This window comes from Convolutriloba macropyga, chromosome 11 (genome assembly GCF_964194025.1).
Source record: "Convolutriloba macropyga chromosome 11, txConMacr16.3, whole genome shotgun sequence".
In the NCBI taxonomy this organism is placed as follows: Eukaryota; Metazoa; Xenacoelomorpha; order Acoela; family Convolutidae; genus Convolutriloba; species Convolutriloba macropyga.
Genome location: NC_134478.1, coordinates 5,744,252 through 5,754,820, shown reverse-complemented (window position 1 = coordinate 5,754,820; position 10,569 = coordinate 5,744,252).

Here is a 10,569-nt window from a genome sequence, read left to right as displayed (position 1 = left end):
GGGTTGCAATGCGAGGAGGTGGATGAATATTTGTTGCTCTTCTTGTGATGGTTCGCGGTTATCCAACTTGTCCACCATCCATTCCCTGTAGAGGAGGTTGAATATGTGTCCAGAGTTTCAGAATTTTACTATGAATTTCTCTATGAAATGTCTAATAAGTGCCATGATCAGAACTCTTGTCATAGTAAAAATCATAATGGAAATTTTATGACTCAGTACTAAAAAATTATGACGCACAGATCCGGTTTGTGTCAATCACTTTTTTAGCATAATCTGTTGGACCGACTAACCGTACATGTTCGCGGTCAACATGTTTGCATCGAGAGTATCAGCTATATCTTCTTTTTCTCCTAATTTCCATTTTTGTTAAGGTTTTTTTGAGATCACCATAGTTTTTAATTGGTTCTTGTTTCTGTTTTTTTCATGTTTCCAAGGTGTTTTGATCAATAAAAAATATGTTGGCTCTCCCTACACAGACTGATATCATCAAAAAACTGATTTTGAAACAGACGTCTTCCATTGTTTACCTTTGCAAAGAAAAAAACCGCCCTAGTTTTTTTGGCATTTTGTTTGTTAGGCTGTATTCCATTTGTCATCGGGTATCGAATGATCTCTCTCCAATTTTGCAGTCTTGTTTTCAATTTCTGTTTCATGAGTTGTTTCTTCTCGTAAAGTAACAGTACGCTGAGCGTCCGCCAAGATTATGTCAACAGAAATGCTTTCTTTAGTTAGAAGTCCTAATTCAAGATGTGTTCTCCAGCGCTTCCATCTGAAGTGTGGCTTTTGAGTACGCTTTTCGTAGTCGGGTTCCATTTTTTATGGAAAGTATCCCAATTTGTTTGTGTGATTGGTACGCCATACTATACCAGAAAATTTGTTTCGGTTTATATGAGGCAAGTTGTAATTTCAACAATTAAAATAGAAACGCCTAGCTTTTCCATGTGAAATTTATTAAGTTGAACTATCAATGCTAAAACTAACAATAGTTCCTGTTATGACGAGCATTTTGTCGTAGCAACCTTCTCAAAAATCTGGAACTCCTTGAACAAATTATATTACCAAATTCAAAATCTTTTGTTAAATTATCAGATATAATAAAAAGTGAAACACAGATCACCAATCATCTGTGCTGTTGCTCCCCTGTAAACACATATCACAATCATATAGCGCATTCTGAGTACAAAATCAGTTAAAAACTAATAAAGCATTTAACATACTCGAAAAAACATTCACATCGCTGGTTCTACACCCACTTTGTAAAATTAGTTCTGCTTTACAAAATCACCCGTCAGTTGATTGTTGGCAACAACTGTTTACAGCAATTAATTTACAAGAAAAAGATTTAACACCGCAAATGCGAACCATATGAAGAATCAGAAACACCATACACAAATAGTAGTAGCAAATGAAGTTTAATTAATCCCTCAAATTGCTGCAAAAACTACAGGAATTCCTCCCTGAGCCCTTTTGGGAGGAGGCCATCTCTACGTAGAGAAAAAAAGAGAACTCAAGTGGGTTGCAAAATTTGACTCTTACCTGTACTGTAAACATTTTCGCCCGAGCTCTTCTTTGTGGTCTGGGAGGACAAAATCGAGCGACTCTCGATTCCTGTTGACAGACCCACGAGCTGCTGAAACAATTTTACGAAATGTCTTTCATTTATTTGTGTCACGTACTAAGGAACACGATTAGTGAAGAGATAGCCACGAAAAAATCAGTAAAGCTTAATATTTTAACCCTAACTTGTCAAACCCGAACTTGACCTCAGTTATTATAAATGCACCTCCGGGCCATTTTGCAGTGTAAGATTGTAACAAATGCATTGAATGTGTTTAAAGCGATTACAAAAACAACTCAACGCCGTTCGCTGCCAAGATTTGCGCGTGTTACAAACAGCATTTCGTATCTCATTTTAGAAACAAAAAATTACAAATTTTTTGACTGGTTGCGCCAGAAATTAATTTATGTAAGAATAAGTAACTTAAAAGCGTTTAAAAATAAAATTACACCATTAAATCATTTGGAAATCTTATAAGAATTCATGGCTTTTATGACATTCCCTGCTGATCCTTTCTGGTCATTTTATTAGGATGTAATTACAAACATTAGGATGTAAAATTATCGACAATTTATAAAAAGAACTGCGCAAAAAGCTTTTCTTAGATCGTTAATTTGGGAGTAAAATTGAAAAGATTTTTGATAATACTTTTGATCATTTTTGAAACACAACTACGAAGAAACCCACGGCTAAACTTTAGGAGGAAATTAATCTCCTACTTCGGGAAAACAAGGGAATAAGCACAAAAAACAAACCTTCAATAGAAGCAAAGGTAGAAATTAAATATTGCAGTATAATTACAAACAGCATCTCGAATGAAATAAAATAAACAGTAAAATTGTGATAATTATTTGATCATCAATAATCTGAACGGCCTCCAAATATTCCAGCGATCATAAGGGTTCATTACTCGCAGTTTAAGTTAAACCTTCATGAAACACTAGACTTAACAATTTTGACAACGACCCTTTAAGTACAAATTTTAGTACTAATTTTTATTTGTTATCAGGCTATTGGTTATCAGATATTTGTTGCAATTGTCTAAGCAAAAATGACTATAAGCAAATTTACCTGCAATTTTTACAATTAAGCATAATTACAAAAAAAATCGCGGCAAAGTACCTGCAAAGAATGACACGATCAATTTATCTCTGCATTATATATATATAAATATATATATATATATATATATATATATATATATATATATATTGTAGAACTAAATATATATATATATATATATATATATGTATATATATATATATATATATATATATATATATATATATATATTTTTAAGGCAGACCCAATGTGGGCTCCTTTTACAACCTTAAAGTATAAAGACCTAGGGTTACTTATTTCTGCGCGCGAACTAGACTTACCTATAACTCTAAGATTAACCGACTCTGTAAAACACTGAGAGTAAACTTCTATTATTGCGGCTGTTAAGAAGTATAGCACCGGAGTCAATGGTATACACATGGTGTATCTAACTAATAGAATGACTACAGTTAGTTTAGTTCTCTCTATATAAAAGAGAATAGTTTCTTCTTAGTCTCTGACTGGTTGAAGGTGTACATTCAGTATTTCTACTGCTACATCCATCCGGGGTTGAGAGTTTCAAATTCGAATTTCCGAAGTGTAGTAGAAATACGTTGAATGTGTCATCCTCGTTGAAAGATAGGGTAAAATAGGTGATGAGTTGTGTCCTCTCTGAAGTGGGTTGTGACTTGTGTCTTCGTTTGGAATCCCTGTCAGTGAAGTAGTGACTAGTGTCGGCAGTGAAGAGTTCATCTAATTGTAGAACCAGTGAGTGTGCCAGTTAAAGGGTGTGCTGGCCACTAACGTCAGTCCTGTTTAGAGTGTCCAACTGCTCTCACTGTCTTTTAGTGATGATTTGTTCCCAGTTGGAGGATCGCTTTTAGTCTGTAGTCTCTGTCTGGTTTGTAGGAGGAGATTTTTTTATCTCCACTTGGTACAAGTTTTGAACCAGTCGGATTTACCAGCTTACTTTCTGGTGCAAATCCATCTCTTAGCTACTGTGTGACCTACTTTCCCTAATAAATCTATTAGTTAAATTTAATACATTCTTATATTAGGTCCCGACCTGGAGGAAGAAGAAAAGAATTAATCCCAATCTTCAGTCTTGTGGAAAAGAAATATGATCAAGATATATAGAATTGAAAAAAGAATTGAAAATGAATGTAGAAATAAAGAGAAACGAAAAAAAAATAAACAGAAAGTTAAAGGTGAGTTCTTTGTGAGAACAGTGAGTCTCTGAGTTTGTGGGACTGTGAGCCCGAAGTGTGTTGTAGGACTGTGGCCTACGTTCGATACTCGAACTGAAAATCCGCTGCGTGATTGTCCGGATCTCGAAAGAAGGCGAAAAAATCGGGATCCCGTGCAAAACAGGCAGCAAGGGCACGGGGATACAAATCCACGTTGCAGTGGGGTTGCAATGCGAGGAGGTGGATGAATATTTGTTGCTCTTCTTGTGATGGTTCGCGGTTATCCAACTTGTCCACCATCCATTCCCTGTAGAGGAGGTTGAATATGTGTCCAGAGTTTCAGAATTTTACTATGAATTTCTCTATGAAATGTCTAATAAGTGCCATGATCAGAACTCTTGTCATAGTAAAAATCATAATGGAAATTTTATGACTCAGTACTAAAAAATTATGACGCACAGATCCGGTTTGTGTCAATCACTTTTTTAGCATAATCTGTTGGACCGACTAACCGTACATGTTCGCGGTCAACATGTTTGCATCGAGAGTATCAGCTATATCTTCTTTTTCTCCTAATTTCCATTTTTGTTAAGGTTTTTTGAGATCACCATAGTTTTTAATTGGTTCTTGTTTCTGTTGTTTTCATGTTTCCAAGGTGTTTTGATCAATAAAAAATATGTTGGCTCTCCCTACACAGACTGATATCATCAAAAAACTGATTTTGAAACAGACGTCTTCCATTGTTTACCTTTGCAAAGAAAAAAACCGCCCTAGTTTTTTTGGCATTTTGTTTGTTAGGCTGTATTCCATTTGTCATCGGGTATCGAATGATCTCTCTCCAATTTTGCAGTCTTGTTTTCAATTTCTGTTTCATGAGTTGTTTCTTCTCGTAAAGTAACAGTACGCTGAGCGTCCGCCAAGATTATGTCAACAGAAATGCTTTCTTTAGTTAGAAGTCCTAATTCAAGATGTGTTCTCCAGCGCTTCCATCTGAAGTGTGGCTTTTGAGTACGCTTTTCGTAGTCGGGTTCCATTTTTTATGGAAAGTATCCCAATTTGTTGTGTGATTGGTACGCCATACTATACCAGAAAATTTGTTTCGGTTTATATGAGGCAAGTTGTAATTTCAACAATTAAAATAGAAACGCCTAGCTTTTCCATGTGAAATTTATTAAGTTGAACTATCAATGCTAAACCACTCTCTGGTCAGTTTAATGTTAAAGAGACAGGAGTTATTTTGAATTCAGAAAATCAATTTAAAGTAGGATAATCGGCTTTCAGTACTTGTATCTCTCGAGTGCGCGAATCACAGTTACAAATGAATAAACGAAGTCATTGTATGAACCATTTATAATATCACGATTTGCGGCACAAATTCAGTATAAGGTCAACAACAAATAAGTACATGTTGACTACCTTTTGTCATTGTAAAACTAGAATGAATGTGTGAAACTAATTTTTTAGAGTTAAATTAATTTTGAGCAAAATAATGAAACGAGGACAAAAATTGGTTGAACAAAACCAAAATCTCCTTATCAAACATAACGAACTGAAAAGCGTAGCTAAATGATTTTTTGGAATTCTTGCATACGACAACAGAGTTAACAGATTTAGCCTACTGTCGCGATTTAATTGGAATGCACCATACCCCAATAAAATTCATTCAGAAAGTGAATAAAATATAAAAAACAACAACAATTTATTTCTCAGTAACACAAAACATAGAACTTTCAAATAGATGAAACCGTTTTTCTCGTACGAACTCCGGACGTTCGCTATGAACAACAGTTCAGCAGCAATTGACCGATGTTCTTCCAGCAAAGATGTTCTCAAAATAATATATATAAAGTCGTTCATTTATTTGAATTTGAAAATTGGAAGCTTATTATTAGCAGACTATGTAAAAAACGCTATCCAAAATAGTTCCTACATAGTTGTTTTCTTTAACACGTTGAACAATTTATTGGAACAACAAAAACGGAATGGTGAAAAAATATTAATCAGATTGAGTAAATTAGTTCAAAATGCGTTTTCAGAATCTGATTTTGTTTAAATCTGAAGGTTGCAGAATAAATTTTTTTTGCACAACTAGAATTTTTCGATTGCCTTCCAGTCATTTCTCCCCTACATCAATCCTCGACAAGAAACATAATTTTTTACTTTTTTAAAAAGTTCAAGAGAGTTATTTAGTTGTGTCAAATTGCACACTATGTTTTCTTCATTTTTAATAAAGACCTCAGAAAATTTTGAAAATCGACCAACAAAAGGATCCAATTGACTGACAAACGTTGATCAAATATTGTGATGTATTGTTACGGTATCAACAATAAAAAATGGTTGTCATATAACATTGACGAAGTCATAATTTTAGTGAAATGAGTAGAAAAAATTCGGTAATTTTAGTAAAATATAATCCAAAATTAACTTGACCTAATTTGCGGCAAAATTGTGCCAAAACTTTTTCAAAAGATGCAAACTTCAAAAAAATTCTTTCATTTTGTTACCAATAAGAATAACAAATACGTTTTTTGTTGTTTACTGTCCACACTATTGAATATATTAAGAATAGATGTCTACACATTTTTTGACAAAAATTATTTCAGAAAATTTTCAATTTTTTTCCGGTTATCCCTGATAATTAACGTTGTATCAATTATAGTAAGAAATCAGCTGATAAATTTCTATTTTTTATTCTAACTTAATCATTATTTAAAAAATACCTTTTTTTATAAATTCAAAAGACTATAATAGCTTAGCGGGGGATGAACTTTATGCTGAACATGTTTTGTTGTTCAGTCAATTTCGGCTGAACGATATACTAATCGCAGAGAGTTGATTGGTATTATTAGAATATTAGAAGGCCCTTCAACCGTAGAATTTTAAATTAAGGTTTTTTTTAATTTCGTTTTTCCAGAATTTATTAAGTCTGAAAGTTATTGTGAACATTGAAGTGATTTAGCGTGGTTCTGTTTACTTTTAGCTTCATTTTTCCCCTTTCCATATTTATTTTGCATCAATTTGTTTTGTCTTATTGCCCTAAAATTTATATATTACGCTAAAATTTTGATCATTTGCGTCTTTTCAATAGATGCAAAAGAAAAGTTAATTTTGGTCTGATCGTGAATTTTTGCAGTCAAGAAGATTTGGTTTTTGTTAATAATCGTGAAACTTAGATCTTTTGAGTTTTGACCACACTTGTTGCACTTATTGTAGTCTTACAACTTTGTCTCATTAAACAAACGCCCAATTGCCTTTTTGATCTATGTCCCTTTTTCAATCGTATTCCTGTCAATTTTTTGAGCGACGCCACACAAATGGCAGGACTTGTTTTCTCTCCAGTTAAAGAAAAGCAATCCTGTCAGCGGCTTTTCGGTTCAATTGACGGTTTAATTATTTTGAAAAAATGATTTTTGTATATTAGTTCTTTTGTGTATTTCTTTTAGAGGTGTTGCACATTCTCACAAAATTGATAGGTCTCTTTGGCTTTAAAAAATATTAAATACATAAAAAACATTTCAGGAAACAGTTCATGTTTTTAGTAGCTACACTTTATTCCCGCGTTTTTTTATTGACAATTTTTGTTTTGACTATATTTTAGTTTTTTTTATAGATGTTAATGTTATTCTTGATTAATTAGTTTAAATAACCTGTAACTTAGTCACATCATTGACAGGCTCAAAGACTTTCTCCTCAAATAAATTTCAACAACTTTTACAATTTTTGCAAATAAAAACTCAGGGTATATCTTTTTATCACTTGGGCACTACGAGTTTTCAATCAATAAACTGTCAGTTTTTGATACCGAAAAATTTGTGGTTCTTTTTGTCGTCTCGTCACATAGTTCTTTGTCACGTTGCTCCTTAATGTAACTTGCTTTTGCTTGGAAGGGAAGCAGGTTGATTTAACTTGCTATAGGGGGTTGGGTTCCGAGAGGGGCGAAACGTCATCGCGGACTGCAAAGGATGCCAGGAAAATTTATAATAGAAAGATTGCATTTTGAGGAATAAACCCGGATCTAAGGCGCGCGGAGTGTTCTCTCTGATTCCCCTAAATACGAGGACTTTGGAAAACTGATCACCATAAAAAGGAACGAGCAAATGCAGAAAAGGCTGAAAAAAGTGAATCGAGAGTTCTGCAACCTGAAGAGAAACGTCAGCACACGAGCGAAAACAATTGTTGAGCTAAGCTTGGAAAAATCCTGGATACTACTTGTGTTAATGTACGGCTACTTGCGTACTGATCTGACCAAAACAATGATGAGAACCCTGGAGTTCTTCCAAAAGATAGTTTTTAAGTGGATCACAGGAAACAGTGAATGCGAGACAAAGCTGCGGTTACTAATTCTCATGCAGACCAATGTTCATACAGATTAATGACCTCCTCATTTTTTCATACCGCGATAAAAACATACCGCATATTTTCGAACTAAGAGGAAGAACCAACAATTTGTTCAACTTGACAATGACGGGACTAAAAAACAGCTGTAAACAATTTACTATTACAGTTTGCAGAACAGTAAAGAGGTTTGGAAATAAAACTAACTTTGAAAAAGCCGGAGGTCTAACGAAAAGGATCCTATCCTCGATTTATAGATCCTTCAATAAAATTGTATCACTTGGCAACTCTTGCACCTGGCAGTTAGGGCGTGACTGTCAGAACTACAGGAAAATACGACCAGATTTCTAAATCAAATATTCCATAAAGATCATAAGATTGAAAATCCCATTAACAACAACAACGTATTAGAGGAACCTCTGGAACAAATTTAAGTTGATGTTTGCAGTCAATTGATTCAGCTGACAGATTTCTGATTGGAAGAGTAATTTAAGTCACGCAAAACACAAAAAATTAGGAAGCAAATTTCAATTGGAAAGCCAAAACTATCAGCCACAAATTGGAAAAATACGATTTCAACTATAGTATTTGCTTCGAACTTCATTTGAGGTTAATTCATAGAAGTCAAATCAAAACAATAAAAAGGGGTTAGTGGCAAGCTGTAAGAACTTAGTTCACGCATTAAAAACCAATAAAAATTTATCAAAGTTTCAGGAATAATAAATGGCAAAAGAAGCTCAAATTTGTTTTAAAAAGCTTGAAAACAGTTCAAAAACTGAAAAACGTTTTGAGAAACGTTTGAAAAACTCTATTTAATCTATTAAAAAATAAATTTAACTAATGGTCTAATTAAACAAAATGTCTTCTGTGAACAATAAACTATCACTAACTTTGCAAAAGTTTTTGCATGTTGTTTTGCTCTCTGTTTCCGAAACAAGTATGAACAAAAGTACATCCTTTTGCGGCGCGCGTGAAGTGTTTTCAAGCTATCTTTTGAGCTTCTGCATTCCCAGAACCTTCGTTTTTTGCCCCTTTACCAATCAAAAAACGGAAAACCTTGCGCAATTCCCTGCGACTTAAAACACGAAAGATTACCTGACGCGTACACTCAATTTATGCGCCATGATTTTAGTTTTATTCAAATTCAGCAAATTCTAAGTCGAGCTACTCTCGCAATTTTTTTATTTTCAAAAATGAATTTGTCCAGTCTTGAGGTGCATTTTTGAGATTTTGAGCACACCGAAACAGTCAGTGAAGAATAAAGGAAGTGACTATTAGCACGACTTTTCACATTACCTTGGGGTTATTTCGGGTAATTTTAGTCACTGAAATATTCCGATTTTTGGTCAAAGACGTACTCTTCGAGTCGGTTCGGGATTTCTCGTTTTTTTTCAATCAAAAGAGTAGGCGCATATGTTTTTTCTAACCTGATCTATTAACAAAATAAGTAAAATAAAGAGATTTATTTCGATCAACTGGATTATCAAAAAGAGAAATCACCGTGGAATTAACATCAGAATTCTTCCAAGTAATTACGTAATAAGTATAAGCAACAAAAAAATTCACAGCAATGGTTTAGAGGAGCATTGATCAACATAAGTTTCCAAATCAATATACTCCCAAGTTAGTCTTTCAACCTCACAGTTGAAAATGACTGTTGATCTATGCAGCATTTAAACTTGGTTTATCGAGTAATGATGATCTTTTTCGTTGCATTTATGAAACAAATGTGTTTTTGTTCAATGTTAATTTTTTCATTGTTCATTCTTGTCCCTTGCAATTAAACTAAAACTTCAGCAACTTGAAATGTCTTGCAGTTCAGATACCAGTTTAGGACTGGTACGGAGGGCTAATGCAAATATATAGTCGGCCCTTCATTTCGAGCACAATGTTGGCTGTAATTTTACACCGCGTGGGGGTGGGGTGAGGAGGACTCAAAATTTCAATTTTTGTTGGATACTACAACAAATAAGCTAAATGACACATTTATTTTGATAGGACCGATGATGCAGTGCAATCCATGAACAAATTAGTTGAACACTGAAAAAAGCTATTTGCCGTAATCTAGAGGGTAACAAAATAGTGTTATATCTGCATCATCGATCCATGTAGTTCAAAAAACAGTAGCATCATCATTACTGTTTTTTCTTCATACAAAATCAATCAGCACATCTTGTACTATCAAGTAATCAACGGATATATGCTTTCCACCCTGCCCTCCGTGAAAAAATATTCACCCATGAGCATGTGTACCACAAAATTGCGTACCCTTTTTGAATTAATAGTGGTTGGTAGTCTAATTTTTTTTTAACTGGTACCACCGCTAACATTTTGCAATATATCCCTATTTAAGTTTTTAATAATCAATTCTAGGAGTTTAAAATCAGTTCTAGGCTGTAGTTTCAGTCAATATCTTGACGTTTTTTTAGATACATGGAAAACAAGCTC